The 20,212-nt window shown below is 40.4% G+C and overlaps 1 protein-coding gene across 3 annotated transcripts in view; it reads right to left on the reverse strand.

Annotated features, from left to right (window-relative positions):
- LOC144792029 (beta-1,3-galactosyltransferase 2-like) overlaps positions 1-20,212 on the reverse strand; it is a 113,657-nt gene that overhangs the window by 15,199 nt on the left and 78,246 nt on the right. The window contains exon 1 of one of the 3 annotated variants that reach the window (XM_078666886.1): positions 8,682-8,794. The exons of the other annotated variants lie outside the window; for them this stretch is intronic. The gene's annotated coding sequence lies outside the window, so the exon portion shown is untranslated. Of the gene's footprint in view, positions 1-8,681; positions 8,795-20,212 lie in introns of those variants that run through there. 3 annotated transcript variants of the gene reach the window in all.

Below are 20,212 nucleotides of genomic sequence, written 5' to 3' on the forward strand. Positions count from 1 at the left end.
GCACTGTGATGGGGGTGTGTTTCAGTCTGCACACAAACCCCAAGAAGTATAGAGGGGTAGAATATCAGAGGGATAGCAGTTCAGGTGCTGTGGTTCTGAGGGTTCCACTGTCAGGCTTTTTGTTTGTGAATGATTCAATTACATTTAATCTAAAGCCCAGTCAAAACTTCATGGTACTGAAGCAGGCTCTGACATTGGCATACTCCACTTATAGTTACAGGCAGGTTGTGTGAAAAGTGTTGTACAAAAGAGACCTTCTTTAGGCATCACCCAGCAAGACAGCCTGCATGTTAGAGGATAAGTGATTGTGTGAGCCTGGGACGTGTCCATTTGAGGCCTGTGGCGTGGCAGGAAACACTAGTTCCATCTCCAGTTAGAGAAGCCATAGATAGGCAGGCAGCAGCACTGCCTCTAAAACTCTGAGTGGTGTCTTCACTGTTTGCATCTAGGATCCTGCTCTGAGATAATATTCTCTTTGATGCTGCTCGCAAGGTATCTCCCATCCTGATGCTACAGAGTCGTCCACATCCAGAATTGTGGACATTCTCCACTCTTTCACATGCAGCAGACTCTTTGCATAGGTACCCTCTTTGCGGCTAACACTGCTTGGACATGCATGCATTTTTCAGAGGGGTGAATGCAGAAAGCATGGAAGCCTGCCATGTGTACTAGGAATGGAAAATATTCACTTGCAGAGGGATTGTTCAGGATTACTACAAGTGCAGATAAAAGTCAAGCTTCATGTTACAAAACAGTTAAGAGACTACCATATTTAAATGTACACTAGAAAGCCGAATCACGTCCTTAATAGAAATTGCACTTCTCAGCAAGTAGGTCATACTTTCCTGTGACTATACCAGCAAACGTAGACATGCTGATATGCATTAACAGGGAAGGAGTCAGCACTTCTCACCAAGAGCATATAGTTACAAGTAACAAGGGGTTATTTAGTTTAGCAAATTGTTAAGTAATTTGAAAAACTCAATGTAGAAGTAACAATGGTTAGATCTTATTAAGACTTCAAAGACCACTTAAGAGAGTGATTTTTAGGTCTCACATTATTAAGGTCCCCATAGAAAATAAAGTGCAAAACAGTGCATTGAAAACACATTGAATCAGGTGTATTGTCTAAAACTATAATAGGCTATAAATCCCACGTAAAATCGCCAATCTCATTTTTTCCATGTGTATCTAGCTCTCTTTTTACTCCTTCAGGCTCTCTCTTACTTTTTCTATTCTCTCCCCATCTCCTAATCTCTGTCCCCATTACTCTCTCAACCTTTTCCCCACTACCCTTTTCTGTTTGCTGCTACATCTATCCTCCCACTCCTGTCTCTCCTGCTGTCTCACTTGCTTTTTCTATTTACTCTCAATCATCTCTTCTTTTATACAACCTCTTCTCTCTATCTTCTCTTCTATCTTCTCTGTACCTCTTAAAATTATGCATTTTCTCACTAGTTGTCTGATCCATAGGCCATGTATGGCAACGGTAACGTTCTCCTGGCTGTGAATCGCCATTAGCAGCACCTTTCTTAGACCACTGTACTCTTGTACCAGAAGCCTAACATCCTGGGGGCCTCCTACAACTGAAGAACTGAAGAAGTCCCCTATGATCGTGGAAAAAGTTAGTGCAATGTGGCCATCATATTCCTGCAGCTTGTTGTCAAATGCTGGACATGACATCAGGCTGCATGAATTTGGGGGATTTTAACTGCTTTCGGCAAATTATGACCCGTTGATGTAAAGTATGCTACCTTCACAGTGCGGTGGACTTCAACGGGTCATCCACAGTACACTAACCCATTCCTGAGCAGAAGTAAAGGTGCACTCAACTACACCCTGCATCCCCAGCTCTTCTCCCAACAGCTATCACAGCCTCCCTGCAGAGGAAAATAACATGGGTGCAGCATCCCTTGTCCCTGTCCCTGCCTCGGGGCAAGGGGTTCTTCCCTGCCCCTGCTACACATTCTCTCCCATAATAGACTGATACCTGTGTGTAGTGGTGGGCGAGACAAATAAGCTTGAGCTAGGCTCGAGCCTGAAGCCTGGCTCAGTTCAAGGTAATGTTGAAATCTTGAGTCCATTACAAGGTGTGCTTTCATATGGCTTCTGCCTACCAATCTCGCTCTACCCTCGAACAACAAGGGATAAAAATAGAACATTAATATTTGATATAAAAAAGAGAGACATTTAGCAGTTGGTTTGAACAAAACTAATCCAAAGAAAACCTGGATTAATTAAGGCTTCCCTGCTTGACCACATTTTGTGACCGTAGGCAAATATTTTATTTTACCAATCCTACTTTTTCTTCACTTTTACACATCAAAGCTCCTTCAAATACATCGGTTCAGAATGCCAGCTGTACAAAAACCTATTGTGTTTGATTTAATTGACTATAACATTGCTCATTCTATAAGAATCTGAGCCACATATAGGGTTCACACAACTGTCTTGCCTGTCTTGTCTTGCCTCTTACTTCACCATTAGGACAGTTGCCAAGGTGAGGGCAGGGCATAGTTCTAAGTTCATGTTTAAAAACTATCATGTTTAATAAGTACGCAATGCAGTGCTATAATATGAAGGAACAATGTCAAAGCGTCTGCATGTTAATGTTAAGTGCAGTTTTCTCTTAGGCACTATGGCACTATGCTGCCACCAGTGCTGACCCACTCAACCTCAAGACCTTCATGTTTTTTATGTACTGACAGCAACCTCTCAAATTTTCTACTAGGCACTTTAGGTAACCAGGTACAACTGAAGGGCGCTCATCCTTTGTCATGGGTAAGTACACTAATCCAAATAAATCTAGGTGGTGCTGAAATTAATATTGGAAAATAATGTGTTTCTATTTGACAATAAGTGGTATAGACAAAAACTCGGTACTGCCATGGGCTCCAGACTCACTCAGTCTTTTGCCAATCTATTCATGGGTTGGTTTGAGACGGAGTGGATTTGGGGTCACAGGGGCAGAGATTGGATTGACAGTATTTATTACTGGGGAAGGTTCATTGACGATAGTTTCCTAATATGGAGAGGGACAGTCCCTGAACTGGAGTCTGCTTTGGTTATCTGAACTCTAATAATTTGAATTTGAGATTTACTACACACTATGACACTCAGAGAATTGTTTTTCTAGATGTCGAACTGTACTCTAAAGATAATAAATTATGCAGTAAAATGTATCGTAAAAGTACAAGTTGTAATGCTTTATTACATGCGGAGAGTTGTCACCCTCGCTACCAAATAAATGCAATTCCATATGGAGAGATGATAAGAGTACATTGGAATTGCTCAGAACAGACATAATTTGAGGATAATATTGAAGACATTAAATCTAGATTTATAGCTAGGGGTTACAATGCCAGACTAGTTGACATTGCAGCAACAAAAGCTCATAAATTACAGAGAGAAGAGACCTTGAAACCGAATATAAGGAAAAAACAAGATTATGGCAGCGATAAGATCAGACTAGTAACAAATTATAGCCAAGAGAGTAATAAAAGATATAGAATACTTAACAAATATTGGCCTATGTTGAGATCTGATAAAGTAATTATGCCATTCTTGACTAAAAAAACTAGTTTGACATTTAGGAAGGGATTAACAATAGCAAATATAGTTAGTCCTAGCTATCCTGGACCACCACAGAAAGTGAGTTGGTTGAGCAATCAAGTGAAAGGATTTCACAAATGTGGACGTTGTAGTTCATGTAGGTTCATGTACTAATACGTTTACTAAGTTCAGCTATAACAATACAGGTACATATAAAATTAACATTGTTATCAATTGTGAGACCATTTTTGTCGTTTATGTTATAATTTGTACTTGTAACAAGATATATATTGGAAGTACAATCAGGTGACTTTAGACAGGATGATGGAACATTTTAGAGGCCTGAAAAATGTGGATACCCGATATCCTATAGCAGCACATGCTGTTCAGAATCATGATGATACAAAAAATCATAAGTTTAAATTTCATGGAATCGAACATGTGAAAATGGATATTCGTGGTGGCAATAGAGAGTTACTACTCAGATGCAAGGAAGCGCTCTGGATAATGAAATTGAGGGCAGTAGAACTTGGCATGAATATTAATAATGAACTACAATATTACCTTGGACAATGAACTGTTTATATTTTAGCAATGAAACAGAAAATGTCATTAATGGCTGCTCTTGCTGAAATACAGCAAGATGTCATCAGGAATAGACTGTGTATTAATGATATTTTCTTATTTTTTGGGGGAAGGTGCATAAAATGTACTTTTTGTTCCATTAATAGAAACATTGTACAGTAAGGACTTATTTAACGTTTTGAAATATATTATGCATTTCGAATTCAGAAAGACACAAGATGGAATAATATACAGTTCATTACCACTGTGGGAGCTTACAACTCGAAATTTGGAAGATACGTAATTACTATGATTGTTTGGTTATCAATGAATTTGTAGCTGCTCAAACATTTATATATATGGTAAATGAGTGTTATCATATTAACTTGTGCCTACTCTATATTTAGAAAGACATATGACTGAACAATATACAGCTTATTACTACTGTATGAACTAAAAGTTCGAAGATATGTAATTACCATGATTGTGTGGTTATCAATGAATTTGCTTGCTGCTCTAACATTTATATATTTGGTAAATGAATGGTATCATATTAACTTGTGCATACCCTATATTGTCTTCTTATACAAATCTTCTTTATCCACTCCTTTTTTCAAATACTGTTCACTAACTAACCGATCTGCTCTTTTACACATAGTGAAGATCATTATATTTGAGTTGCATGCCAAATTTTGTATATTGGTTTGGCATGGAATCAATTTGATTAAGACATTTCACGTGTTATTTCCCAAGATAAGTGGCTTTCATTCGATACTGACAAATAACGTATTGATTTTGGATTAATTAATAGTTAAGAAATACCTTCAAGATGGCGCCTGTTGATCGTTTTTTAGGACGAGATAATGGTCTTTATAATAATCTAGTATTTCAACTAAGGCACCTGATGTCTGTTGTAGCGTTGAACTGCCGCTTTTTGATGGAATTGGTCTTTAACTACATGATCGTTTTTCAACTTTATGGGTTGAATGATGTTACATTGAAATAAGAGTCCGATACAGCAGGGAAGGATTTGTCATCCTGAATATTTAGTATTGGTATTATGAGATATAGTTAATTTTCGGTTTTGATTTAATGGTTTTATATTTGTTTGCTTTCAACAATATGGTGGAGATATTGAGTATTTACTTTTCGTTACTACTATGAGATAGCGCAAGTCTATTAACTATACACATGACTTTACCAAAATTACGCGTACTCGGAACCACGTTGGGACCATTATAATAATAGGAGGTGATACGCCGTCCTCTGATACATTACATTACTTATTTATATTTTTATCTAAATAGTGACTTTGTGTTGCTGTATTAGTAGTTTGTTAAGATATGAACTTTACAACTCCCATATTAGAGTAGGGTGAGAGAGCCAAAGTTAATAGAATGATCGCATATTAGGTTTACTTTTACCACTTATTAATGGCGCTCAAAGTGACCTAGTATATAAGCATCTACCAAAATGGCGCTAGTGCTGAACGCCGTCGGGGAAAAGGTTTACCAGGACGCGGCATTCCTTAGAGGTATGTGATTCAGGGACCGTGGTTTTGATCTGAATAAGACGGTTCTTTTTATTTTTTCACTCTCATGGCGAGATTACTGACATGTGGTTCGTTTTCTTTATTTTTGCTCTTATTTTTGCATGTCTACAGGTCACGAAACCGTGATTCCTGTACTATTGAATTACTCGTATCGGACGACAGTATTACAGTATAGTTCGTTGCTATATTGGCCATCAACTAAAAAAATCTCTCAATACATAGGTGTGAGTATTACACCCATATGAATATAATGGAGTGCGCTGTATTAATGGGTGGATTTTGACTCAGTAGTTTTTAGATTGATGTACATCTATAACTATAAAATTGATATTATTAGTTTCACTAAAATTGTTTTAAACGCATTACTTTACATAGATATTTACGATTAGAAGAGACCCTAAGACATGGAAGTTGGATTCTCTTACAGGCCTGATGGAAATATATAGTGATTGGGACTTATTGAATTGATTTACAGGCAAAATGTAGTGTTCTTGGTTTGATTTTTGGCCCTACATTGTGTCTTTTTAGACCAAGGTCCGGTGTTGCCTTTGTTTTTCCCACACTTGGGTTTACCAGAGTGTCGGGGAAGGTGTTTGTTGATATTACAATGTTAGGATTTACTCGTGCGCAACTTTAGGTGAGAATTTTACAAATTATTGAGAATGTGAACTTAATGCATAAGGATTTACGACGCCTAGATAACCTTCATCTTTCTATAATTGGGAGAGCAAACGCAATCAAAATGGTGTTTTTTCCCAAAATATTATATTTATTTAGGGCAATTTGCTTAGAATTCTCTAACCAGTGGCTTACCTCAATTGAACGTACATTCTCAAGATTTATATGGGCATATGCACAACCCCGACGAGCATATAAATATCTCACTCTTCCTAAAGATAGAGGCGGGCTAGCCCTTCCTAATCTGAGAAGATACTATTGGTCATGTGTATTACTTTATAGTAAAGAACTACTACAAGAGGGGGATAACACAGAAGACCATACAGTATCAATCTTCCAACTGCTAGTTGGAAATTGTAGTAATGGCTATCTATGGAGGCATATTCATGACAGCTATCACAAAAAGGTCAAATTTAAGACTCTCTATAGCTGTTTTAAAGTATGGAAAGCCGTAAGAGAAGCATTTGGAATAGGACAAATCTCACACTATACACCGATATGGAATAACCCAATTCTTCAACTAATGGTTTTCAAGGACAATTGTGTAAGCAAATGGCATAGAATAGGAATTACACAATTAGGGGACATGTTTACAACACAGGGGATTAAATCTTTTGAAGCTTTGAAAAAAGAATACAGTTTAGACTGGCGGGATTTCTTTAAATACCTCCAAATTAGGGATTTTTTAACTCGCAAACCTGGAGCCAGGACATTGGGGGAAGAATCTACTCTAGTAGAGATGATCATACACTCTAAAAATCATACTATAGGTGGAGTTTATGCGCTGCTGTTGACCATACTCCCGGACGACTTAGAGAAAACATCATTGAAGTGGCAAGGCAAACTTGAGATTTCAAACAAAGGCTTTCTACACACTTATCAGCTAGCTCAAACTATTCTGATCTCCACCAAACTTCAGGCACAATTCTACAAAACCTGCTTTTTTCTTTATTATACACCTGACAAGATTGCAAAATGGGGAACCGGCAAAGGGACCTGTTGCCCGAGATGCAACTTACCTATAGCCGATTCCATACATATTTTTGCTTCTTGCCCCGGATTAATCCCTTTAAAGCAAGACATAGAGAGGTTCTTATCTGCCGTTCTTCATAGAGAGGTGACTTTGTCAAAAGAGGCAATGGTACTTGGGGCAGATGAATCAGATAGCATTGAAAGTGACCAAGAGTTCATATTTGTAGCGATGGCTGTCCTACGGTTATGCCTAGCCTCCGCTTGGCTCGACCCGTTAGCACCCTCTTTCCAGCAGTGGTTAGCTAGGCTACTGGCGGTACATAATATTGAGACAGCCATTTATCAACGGAAAGGTAATCAGCGGCGCAAAAGGGGTATGAAAATCTGGACCCCTCTTACACAATGGCGGGATTCACAAACATAATTTAATCTAATGTACCTACAAGGCTGTAATGTATATATGATTTTTTTTTTTAAGCTTGGTTTATGTATCGATGGGTTAAACAAAAAGGAAAAAACAATGTAATGCTCATGATGTTAATGTGCGTATACTTACTGTCCGTCATACGGTGGATCGGGGGGGGGAATAAATGTAAAACCATGAATAACAACTTTAAAAAAAGAGAATGGGATGTCATGCACTTGTGAGTTTACATTGATCAGTTGTTAGCAATATAAGTGCATATTTAAAATCATGATTTTTTTGCAGTTTTTGGGATACGCCGTCTCCAGATAATTTTCCTTATAGAACATTGGATATAGGAAACAGGAGATATAATATTAGGTGAATATGGTTATTTTAAATCTAGGATTGGCCTAGACATATAGCTGGTCCAGTATGGAGATGATTCTCCTAATGTGTCCCTTGCTTTTATAGATTTCTGACAGTATAGAAGTCTAAGGTTTGGATTGAATTAACGCATCCAATGAAGAAACGTATCAGGTGAATTGGAATTCTGTTTTTCTTTTTCTTTTTGCTTTCTGCTCTTGGATTTTCACATAGAGGTTGGTTTCTTAAATATATAAATTCTACTCCTTGGCACTGGAGTTTCTTTTTTTCTCTCTATGGATGGTGGCCGTGCTTACAATATTTGGAATTAATAACTACTAATTGTTCAAATACACTTTATATTGATATTGTGGTTTACTTCAGAGTGTCTAGACTAATTTTGTTTCCCTTTTTTCTGGGTTTGCCGCCCTGAGGAAGTCGTATGTGCACTATTTTGGCACTTGCTACACCTGTTGGCTGCTGTTGTTTTGTAATCTGAAGATCTAGCTGCGTCTAGAAGAGTTTTCATCTGGATATCAGAATAATGGAATAAATAATCTATTTGGACATTGGTTTGAATACAACTGGACTCACCTGATACTTTATGGACTCTTGAATTTACCCTTAGTGTGCTCGGGGAGGAGTTTTGAATGCTCTTAAATCTTCTTCCTGTTATTAGGCCTCTTGTCACACTCCTGGGGTCATCTGCAAAAAGAAGCAGCTACTATTCAGGGCTGTACTATATCAGCTAATTCTGTAAGAGCCATTTAGAAACTTAGGTACACAAAACTCCCTGAGAGCGTGAAACATTCTGCTTTCATTGCTGAGAGACAAAATCATTTTTTTTTTTTTTTGCAGCGTTTTATATAGCGCGAACTAGACCCGAACCGAATCAGGTATCAGAGCGCTTTACATAGCACCAGTTACGTTACATGAGGACACACTTTCATTTTTTTAGGCACGGGGAGATTAAGTGATTTGCCCAGAATCACAGGAGGTTTTTTTTTGGCGTCGTTACCGAGACTCCAAACCAGATCCCCAGGTCCGAGGTCGAGCGCCTTGGCCGTTAGGTTTTGCGACCAATGTATTGAATGTTGCCTCCTTTGTTCTCCTTAACTGATTTTGCAATAATTTTGTGGATCACGAAATGCTGGAGGCTCTGCTTTCTTCCATCCTAGGTCAGTAATACCCATTGGTGATGGGACATGATTCTTTTGTTTTGTTGTGAGCCCTGCAGGACACCCTGCTTTTCATTCATGCATGCCTCTCTTCACATCTAAGGGCGCTTTAAGTACCCATCTACTCGCTGTTATCAAGTAAATAAAGCAAGTAGATTTCCGAAGCCCTTACAGCCCATGGCTGGGAGGCCCAAAAGATGGGTCCCCTTCCTCCATTACCTGGGTTTTGCAGCACACACCTCTGCTGCTTCCTGGCCCTCCTAACAGTAATGTTTTTGAAAGGCGGTGTACTGGTGTGGGCACCTTAGTTGTGAGCAGCTGTGACGCCCTGGGCAGCTGCCCGTACTGCCCATGCCTACCAACGGCTCTGCTGCTGGTCATTTACACAAGGCCTCTGTTTGCAAAGTGAATATGAAATTCTTTAAGAATATAAGAGCTAAGTTGAGAAATGATGTGAGTGCCTGTTTGTGGGGGTGAGGAAGATCCTCCAGAGGTTACCCCCTTTACCAATCTGGGTATTAATGAAGGGATCACATGTTTGGATCACACAATGGTGTAAGATAAAGGCAAAAGATGGGTGCTTGCAATTTTCCCCACATGGCACATTGAATGTGAGAAGAATTGAGAATTTACGACAAGTGTTCTATGAGATGAACCCCCAACTAAAACCTCTTTAGTTTGAAGTGTTCAATGCATGGGAAAATGCTTCACATGAGAAGGAGAAATATAAAACTCAAACAAGAAATACAGTCTGTAGTTAGATGGAGTCAAGATAGAATGCAAAATAGCAGGGGTGCTGAGAGAATGTGATTGAGGGGTTTAGGTTGTATCCTGCAAAAGTAAAGGAAGGGACAGTGGTAAAGAAAAGTCAGAAGAGGGAGGTGATTTAGGTGATGAGTTTTTGGAGTTTTTGCTAAATTTTTGACCACCTCCATATGTTGCCACTACACCTGTAGTGCATTCTCCAACCTATGTAGTGATGGGAGGAGGAGCAGACATGGGAGAGGGTCCAAGTGACCTGCTGAGCATAGTCCCCCAGTGGAGGTTTCAGTGGCGTAATGCAAAATGATGAGCCCTCCCTGCAGAATGGACTCAATGGTGGCCCCCTAAATGGCTGAGCCACCTAAATTGCAAGGGCCTGCTTGTGGCTTTTCTGAACGTTTAACTATGTCTTATTCCATGCCATTGCACGCAATCTGCAAGGCATGCAATGGCAATGACATGGCTTAGATGGTGAGGGGGCCCCCTCTGAAACAGGAAACCCTGGGGGACCCTGCACCGTGGGGGCTGTGGGGGGTTTTCCATTACACCCATAGGATTTTTAAACTTGGCTTCTCCAGATCCATCGTTAGTACATCTGTTGTCATTACCACCACCAGTGTATCTATTTGTCATGACAACCCCTAATAACATGTGCCGTTGCTACTATTCTAGATATTGGAGCACAAACCCCTACAGAAGATGTTCCCCTCAGAAATACATCTGTTCTCACCACTGTAGCAGAGACAGAAACACAACCGCAGGAGAAGGTACCCTTTGCCCTCCTAAACAGTTGAATGTCATACCATTATAAGTAGAATTCAAGGAGCTTGTAAAGGGAACTCTTGAGCCTGATTTAAAAAATGCATACAATGTTATGTTATGTTATGTTTTGTTATGTTAAAAAGTCTTATAAAGAGCACGATTACCCAAAGGTGTCTTTGTGCTAGCTTAGAGTAATGGAGGGAAATATAAGCAGATAAGTCTTGGTTAGCAAGTGCTGAAGAGCCAAGTTTTTAGATGTTTTCTAAAGTTCAGCAGGTTGAGAGCATTTTTAATATCTAATGGTAGAGCGTTCCAGGCTTTACATGTACCTAAAAAGAAGCTCCTGCCGCCCCAGGTAGACAGTCTAAATCTGGGTATGACAGTGAGTTTTACAGAAGCCGATCATAGGGTTGTAGCTGGGATGTACCACTGGATAGGTTAGGCCTAAACCGTGAAGTGCCTTATACAGAGTGCCTTGAAAGTGTGCCTCTGTCTGATAGGATGCCAGAGCAGGTTTTTAATGGTTGAGGTTACTCATTGGTGTTTTGGTATCTTTAACAAGAGCATTGCCACCCAATTTTGTATAATGTGCAGCCTCTTAAGAGTGTATTGATGCACAGTGAGAAACAGACCAGTACAATAGTTTAGTTTAGACTTAACTAGTGATTTGATAAGGGTTTTTGCAAATGTGAAAGAATGAAAGGAAAAATCTTTTTAGCACCCTTAAAGTAAAGAAAGTCAAAGATGAGAGAGCATTGACGTGATTAGTATAATTTAGTTTGTGGTCAAATGAAATTCCCTGATTCAAAGCTTTGGTAATGGGAGCGGGCAGGTTGCCCATTTTGGCTGGCCAGCATGACGGCCTCGAAAAGGAAGTTTATGCTCCAAAGAGAATATTTTCGTTTTTCTACGCTTTTAATTTAAGACAGTTCTTATTTACCCATCCGTTTACAGCCTGCATACAGTCATGAAATCTGTCGCTGACTCCTGGATCTTTTTTGGCCCGTGCTACGACAATCTGGGTGCAGTCTGCATAGCATGTTAAGGAGAAGCCAAAGCTTTTAATGGGGTTGGCAAGCGGTGGGAAATAAATATTATATAAGGTAGGGCTGAGTGAAGGGCCCTGGGGAACTCCACAAGGAAAAGAGAATGGTTAAGATGTATATTTGCCAAGTCTGATGGACTGTTCTCTTTCAGAGAGAAACGATTTTAATAGGTTCCAAGCAGTGCTGCTGACTTTGATTTCTTATAGGTGGTTTAGCAGCAGTTTGTGATCCACCGTATCAAAAACAGCCGAGAGATCAAGCAATATAAGTGCTGCTCCTTGTTTCTGATCGAGTGACTGCCTGATTGCTTTGTTTCGTTGAATAAGGCAGTTTCGGTGCTATCTCCACTGAGAAAACAGAACAGCATGGTGTCAAGATGGTTTTGACCTCAATATGGTCCATCAGTTGTATGTTTATGATTTTCTCATTGACCTTGAAAGGGAGGGGGAAGTGTGATGTAGGACGGTAGCTACCTGGATTTTTTGGGTCAGGGTAGCTTTTTTCAAAAGGAGAAGAATTGATGTTTTCTTCCAGATGGATGGAAATTGGCCGGCCACAGTCATGGCTGAAAAAATAGCCATGAGTGGGGGAGCAATAGTCTCCATCACTAAGCCTGCTGTCTTAGGAGGGCATGGTTTATGTGGAGAGCCGGATGAGGTTGCTCTCAATAAGTTTGTGACCTGTTCTAAGGTAGGTGGCATAAATGTACTGAAATTTAGTCTGTTCCACCATGTCAAAGTAGAAGCTGCAATATTATCAGGAGTGGAGATCGAGGAAGAAAAAAGATTTTAAACTCATTCTACCTTTTCCAGAAATGAATCTGCTAAACTATTACAAAAGGATTGACTGTATAGACTAAATGTATCAGATACAACCAAAGTTAGCTTTGTTACTATTTGAAAAAGTTCTTTTGATGAGTTTTTTTGCTTCCTCTATCTTCTTTGTAAAGTAGCACGATTTTTCTCTAAGAATAAGGGATTTGTAGGTTGCTAGACTTAGCTTGCTTATATTTAGTTTTCTCTGTCTCTTCATGATTTCATCTCCAGATGTTCTCCTGCCTTTGGCAGTTTTATTTCTGTGCTCTTAGTTCTTCTGTAAACCTAGGAGCAGATAAAGTCTTTTGTTTGGCTTTACTTAACTTAGATGCTGTTACCAGCTGGGTAGCTTCATCAAGCCATGCTGTTTATTGAATGACAGCAATGTCGATATTGGTTGAAAGATCAGGAAGAGAATTGTTAAGCTCTTCCAGCATCCTATCTAGCTGTATGGTATGCCAAGCCCGACAAATATGTGAACCTGGTTTGATTAGGGGCCTAGTGGGAGATACAATGTATGTTAGCTTAAAAAGAATCACATTATGGTCAGACAATGCTAGTGGAAGAATTTTAACAATATTTAGGGCTCTAGTATATGCCCTGCACAATGTGTAGGACCACTCACCATTTGTCGGAGGCCAAAACTGGACATGGATTGGAGAAGATTAGCTGTTTCCAGATCTTGAGGAGCCTCTAAGTAAAAATGAAAATCACCGAAAACAGTGAAATGTGCAGAAAGAATATGTTCTTCTAAGAGACTATAGATTTCCTGTGTAAAAGGGGCTCTAGGGCCGGGCAGGCAGTATAAAAGAATTCCAGTAAATGAGAAAGTGTTTGTCAGAGAAATTTTAAAAATAAGCACTTCACAATGTGTAGATAAAATAGCCTTACACTCAATTTTCTGATTTGTTCTGCTAACTATGGCTAATCCCCCTCCCCATGTTTGAGTGGTCTGTCATGCCTGAAGATAGAGAACCCCGGTGCAGTGCAGTGGGGCTGAGCTTAAGTTCCTGAGTATGGAATCTGCAAAGTATGTCTGTGTGGCACATGAAAGATTAGAAGGGTTGGTTGACAAGTTTGGGGTAGATAAAAGTAAAACATTAAAGAAGAACTTTAGATTGTTCGTGACAGAGGATGCATTTTAAAAAACGAGATCACCAAGCCTGAAAATGCATGTCAAAGAATTGGTGGATTGCATTAGAGAGTAGTGGGGGACACAGAGTACAATGATCAATGGTGAAAGTGAGATAAGATGAAAAAGAAAGAGATTACAGGAGGTGCTAGCATGAGTGACACAGAGGTGGAAGCATTCCCATTGAGAGAGGTGGATGGAGGAGGTTATGTTGATGTGCCCTGGAGATGTGGTGTTCTTTTTTAATTCAAACATCAGTTTCCAAAGTTATGGGAGAACCTGATAAATGGCACATAGAGGTGGACAGAACTGTAAAAACATTTTTAAATTACTTTGGCAAGACTAGAATATCTTTTTTGACATTGTGGTTCCTAAGGATTTGTGGGCAGAATGTTAGATGGTTGTGGATTGGGCAAATACTGAGCCACAGAGAGATGCTAGAACAAACACGCCTTCTGTTACTGTTATGGACAATTATAACCATGTGATTGCTTATTTGAAGACAACATCCCAGAGAAAGAGCTTGATAAGCTTAAAATAACAAAAACTACACTAGAGTCTTAGGAGACTGTGCATGCTTTATATAAGATGTTGATGTAAGTTTTCAGACTGCAGTGATGTTACAAATCCTGAAAGGGAGAATCTTAGTTAGTTCCAGTCTCAATTTGTTCTTGGTTTGCATCAAGAAAATAGCTCTCATATGCAGCTCTCATATGAGATTTGTTGGCCACCGAACTCCCTAGATGAAATTCTCTATTCCCCGAAGTATTGCAGTGACAATTTAGGGGTGAAGTAGAAAAAGATTATGGAGAAAAATGTGTTGACAAGACCAAGTAAGCACAGAAAGGGTATGAAAATCGCCCATATAATGCAGAACCAGGGTATAATTCTGCTTCTAGTGGCACTGCAGTAATGCACAGAGTTGGTTTTCAAGGCAATGGTCAGATGACACAAGCAGAGACTTTTGGCCTGCAAGGCAGGAACCAAGAGTTAGCTACTGACTCCAGTGAAGGGAGGGACATTTAGATGTTAAAGAAGAGCACTGCAACAGGGCCAGACACTGGAAACGAGAAAGTGGACGGAACCCAAAAGAAATGCAAAAATGATGTTCAAATGCCAAATTTGAATGCAACTCCAATGCAGAATATGCATGTTCAAAGGTCACATAATGCCAAAATGCGCCAAGGCCCAATGAAGCAACAAAACATGGCTAACAGAAAGATACAACTTGAACCCCAATCCAAAGGTTCAGCAGAACCCTTTCATAACCACCTGTAATCTCCAACAGTTCTGGTTTTTGACAGTCTCATTCACCTGAACTCAGATCAATCAGAATGACTCTGCCTGAGAGGGGAGGAGGATTGGAAACTTGGTGCAGTTATAGTGGTAGACCAGAGTGGACCATATGTAGATGGAGGGGTGAATGGCTGCTGTATTATTTTGATCAATACAGGACATACCAGCTCTACTGTAAGAACAGTGGAGGTTCCACAGCTACCCCTGTCTAGAAAACAAGTCCAAGTTGTAGGCATAGCCAACAAATAGAGTACAAACCAGCATCAACTAAGGTTCCTGTAAAAATAGGGTCCATCGAAGACAACCACTAAATTGTAATATGTGACGCAAATCCAGCCAACCTGTTGGGCATGGATTTACTCTGTAAGGTAAACTGTGTGATCTTTTACACACAGGATGGTGTGGAATTTGAAACGTGCAATGAGGTTGTAGATCTTAAACTGAGATCAGTTGAGTTCTTCACTTCCCTGAACCGACTGACAACCATGCATGGGATACGGTATACAACCTTTACAACGCAACTTTTACCACGACCTACCATTACACGCATTTTTTACAACGCAGGATCCATGACAACGCATAGCATTACCACGCATGTATTTACAACGCAGGTACTTTTACAACGCATACCATTACAACGTAAGTATTGGTAAGTATATTATTTTATTAAAAATATTATTTGTTTTTTTTTGTAAATGGGTATTTTTTGGGTTCAGGGTCAGTTTTGGGTTTTTGGGTAAAGGGGTATTTTTAGGGTTCAGGGTCAGTTTTCAGTTTTTGGGTAAAGGGGTATTTTTAGGGTTTAGGGTCAGTTTTCAGTTTTTGGGTAAAGGGGTATTTTTAGGGTTTAGGGTCAGTTTTCAGTTTTTGGGTAAAGGGGTATTTTTAGGGTTTAGGGTCAGTTTTCAGTTTTTGGGTAAACGGGTATTTTTAGGGTTCAGGGTCAGTTTTCAGTTTTTGGGTAAAGGGGTATTTTTAGGGTTCAGGGTCAGTTTTCAGTTTTTGGGTAAAGGGGTATTTTTAGGGTTCAGGGTCAGTTTTCAGTTTTTGGGTAAAGGGGTATTTTTAGGGTTTAGGGTCAGTTTTCAGTTTTTGGGTAAAGGGGTATTTTTAGGGTTCAGGGTCAGTTTTCAGTTTTTGGGTAAAGGGGTATTTTAAGGGTTCAGGGTCAGTTTTCAGTTTTTGGGTAAAAGGTTATTTTTAGGGTTCAGGGTCAGTTTTTAGTTTTTGGGTAAAGGGGTATTTTTAGGGTTCAGGGTCAGTTTTGGGTTTTTGGGTAAATGGGTATTTTTAGGGTTCAGGGTCAGTTTTGGGTTTTTGGGTAAAGGGGTATTTTTAGGGTTCAGGGTCAGTTTTGGGTTTTTGGGTAAAAGGGTATTTTTAGGGTTCAGGGTCAGTTTTGGGTTTTTGGGTAAAAGGGGTATTTTTTGGGTTCAGGGTCAGTTTTGGGTTTTTGGGTAAAGGGGTATTTTTAGGGTTCAGGGTCAGTTTTGAGTTTTTGGGTAAAAGGGGTATTTTTTGGGTTCAAGGTCAGTTTTGGGTTTAAATTTAAATTACATTAAATTAAATTGATTAAATTAAATTGAATTAATTAAATTAAATTACATTAAATTAATTTAAATTAATTAAATTAAATTAATTAAATTAAATTAAATTACATTATATTAATTTTTATTAAATTAAATATTAAAAAATATTATATACTTACCAATACTTACGTTGTAATTGTATGCGTTGTAAAGGTATATGCGTTGTAAATACATGCGTGGTAATGGTATGCGTTGTCATGGATCCTGCGTTGTAAAAAATGCGTGGTAATGGTAGGCGTGGTAAAAGTATGCGTTGTAACGTCATACATCCATGGGATACTGTTTTAGTCAGCTGGAGAACTGAGATAAGAGGAATGGGACAAGTGAAAGAAACGGAGATTTTTGCTATGTTCACTCTACCTCTTTGTACAGCTGGGCCCAGCCTACTCTACAGATGCACTGATAACTAAAACAAGAGATAACTTGCTTAGTATTTAAATTGCACGTCACTATTCCTAATGTAACCTATGAGTATTTCTGATTCTCTGCATGTGTTTAAAGCTCTGGGACTTCCGAGAGCTGCTGGAATTCATAAATTAAGTTTGTACTCTGAATAGTGCTTAAAGTAAAAAAGTTCATCAACTTAGTCACTTATATGAGTTAAAAATACATAAACAAGTCTGTGCAAGTTGAGGATCCTTCTTCTTCCACTTATTGTCATAAGTACAATTAGAGTTCATAATCTTTAAAAAACATGACTTCAGCAGTTATGTGCACATATCAAAGGCCTAAGGGTCTGATTTAGAGTTTGGTACTATCCGTCCAGGTAGTGGAGGAGATTACCTCTGTCACTTACGGACCGTCGTCACCTGCCAAATTTAAAGCTGATCACTGGTCTAGTAATCATCTCTGTACACTGGAGGGAACCACTGTCACAACAGTGGCGTAAGAAAGGCCCCCTGCAGCCCCAGCCGCCCAGGGCCGGAGCTGGAGGGGCCCCCCTCAGCATAATGTCTTGGCCAGAGAGCCCGAAGGGGGCCCCTAAATGTACTTTGCAGGGGGGCCTCTCACGTTTCGGTATGCCACTGTGTCACAGCTGTTCCTTTCAATGCACTAAAGGTTTAGTGGATGTCGTTGTCTGTTTGTTTTGATGAATGTTCACCAAACTTGTAACTTTTTTTGATTCTCAAACACAAACTACCAGAGCAGGAGTTTGTTTTTTTGGAAAACAGAAATCTCCCATGGCATGAAGGGTTCATTATAGCTGTTTTCCTGCCCCAGGCCACTAAGTTTTTCCTTGTGATGCAAAGCAATCCCTCTTACCCATGCTCCTCCAAGACATGACTCCCGCTGGGTCGTAGCTGCAGAGAGAAGAGGCAAAACAATTACACCTATACCAGCAAAAAAAAACTTCCTCCTTTGAAAATGAGTCAAGTGGTGCAATCAAGGGAATGCTCCCATAGTGCAGTCCCAGGGGTCTGCCACCGGGGTGGAGATCCATGAAGGACAATTCCACAGCCCAGATGAAGAATGGGTCGCAGTTCTCCAGACATTGAGGAATTATTGCACCCCTCCAGATCATTTCCAGCAGTCTGAGGCCCTCCTCCATCAACATTGGAACATGCCACAGCTCCTGTAATGCTGTATTGTCTTAGATAATATGACCCTCAATGCTTGTTTCACAGAACACAGATGCACCTATGCTTTCTGGTCTGTTCCCTTCCCCTCACTCTGGGAGTTGGCAGCCACTGAAGCACCACCAACTCCATTAGCTGCATCAACACCATCTGCAGAGTACACTAGAGTGAGCCTCAGGACTTCCTCTTCTATGACAGACAGCCTCCTTTAGCTATCGGCACTCCTCGCAAGTGTACTCCCCAGGCTGCATGCCCGTTGGTGCACACTGAGAGCCTCGAGCAGGAAAATGGTCCTGGAAATGAGATCCATGCCAGGGGATTCAGAAGATCGCTGCCTTGGGGAACCCGGCACAGCAAGTAGTCTTTAGCACACTTGCTGCTTCTTGCTTTCTACACCATTGTGGGCCATTAACTCTTGGTGGTTCATGCCATGGCCACTTATATTGGGCACCAAAGTCCACTCTTACAGAAAGTAGCCTTGCTCAGCTGACCACCTTTGTTCATGCCATTCTTGGTTGAGAGACCCATCAAACATAGTTGCCAAATATTTACCAACTGACTCATTTCTTTTGATGGCAAAAGATTGGACCCAGAGAGTGAAAAGGCCTATTTATTCCATTGCCTTGAAATTGACCAACAAAGCATATTTTGCCTTCTGCTTGTGGTTGATTGAGCGGGTCTTGCTGGATATTTTGGAAACACAACTTAAAAAAACAATGTATTGATAGAACTTAGGGGATCATTTAAACTTGTCCACTCTGTCGTTTGTATTTTTTGATGAAAAAAAGCCTTAACTCCTTTTCCATATGTGCTGGGTGCCCACAATGATTGTCCTGATACTGGAGGAGGCAGTGGCTCTGCCATAATGAAAACAGCTCTTCTGCACATTCTGAATATGGTTGGGTAACAGAGAGGATGACAGAAGGAACATCTCACAATTTCAGGGAGATGTGTCATTACCGCCACCCTCTAAACAAGAATCTATATAGGGTGAAATATTCAGGCAGCAGCGTGTGTGTAGTACAGAGGGATTACTTACAGAAGAATTTCAATGACGTCATGAATAATCCAGAGGGAAACAGGAGTACATACAAGAGGAATGTGGTCAAGACAAGCAATTTTTAAGTGTCTGTAAATGTGGGTCTATATTCTTTGCTGCCAAAGTTAGTAGAGGAAACCTCAGACGCTAGGCCAAGACGTGTCACAATCCCAGCAGGAGAGTCACTACTTTTCAAGTACTAAATGTAGAAGAACAATGTCACATTGGTAAGTTGGTTTTGACGGGTGTATTGAGAGTTGTGTAGAAGAAGGACCATATAAATCATGTATATATCATATCACATATATATATATATATATATCATATAATTCGTAAAGCGCACTACTCACCTGTGAGGGTCTCAAGGCGCTGGGGTGGGGAATGCTGCTACTGCTCGAAAAGCCAGGCCTTAAGGAGTTTTCTGACAGTCAACAGGTTTTGGGTCTGCAGTAGGTGGATGGGGAGGGTGTTCCAGGTCTTGGCAGCCAGGTGGGAGAACGATCTGCCGTCGGAGGTTGCTCTTCAGAAGCGTTGGACTGTGGTGAGGGCGAGGTCGGCAGAGCGGAGCTGGTGAGTGGGGGTGTAGAAGCTGAGTCGTCTGTTGAGGTACGTTGGTCCGGTGTTGTGGAGTGCTTTGTGTGCATGGGTGAGGAGCTTGAAGGTTATCCTCTTGTTGACCGGGAGCCAGTGCAGGTCTCTCAGGTGGGGTGTGATGTGGATGCGGCGAAGGATGTTGAGGATCAGGCGTGCAGAGGCATTCTGGATGCGTTGGAGCCGTCTCAGGAATTTGGGCGAGGCTCCTGCGTAGAGGGCGTTTCCGTAGTCCAACCTGCTGCTGACGAGGGCCTGGGTGACCGTTCTTCTCGTTTCAGTGGGGATCCACTTGTAGATCCTGCGGAGCATGCAGAGGGTGTTGAAGCAGGAGGAGA

This window comes from Lissotriton helveticus, chromosome 11 (assembly GCF_964261635.1).
Source record: "Lissotriton helveticus chromosome 11, aLisHel1.1, whole genome shotgun sequence".
Classification (NCBI taxonomy): Eukaryota; Metazoa; Chordata; class Amphibia; order Caudata; family Salamandridae; genus Lissotriton; species Lissotriton helveticus.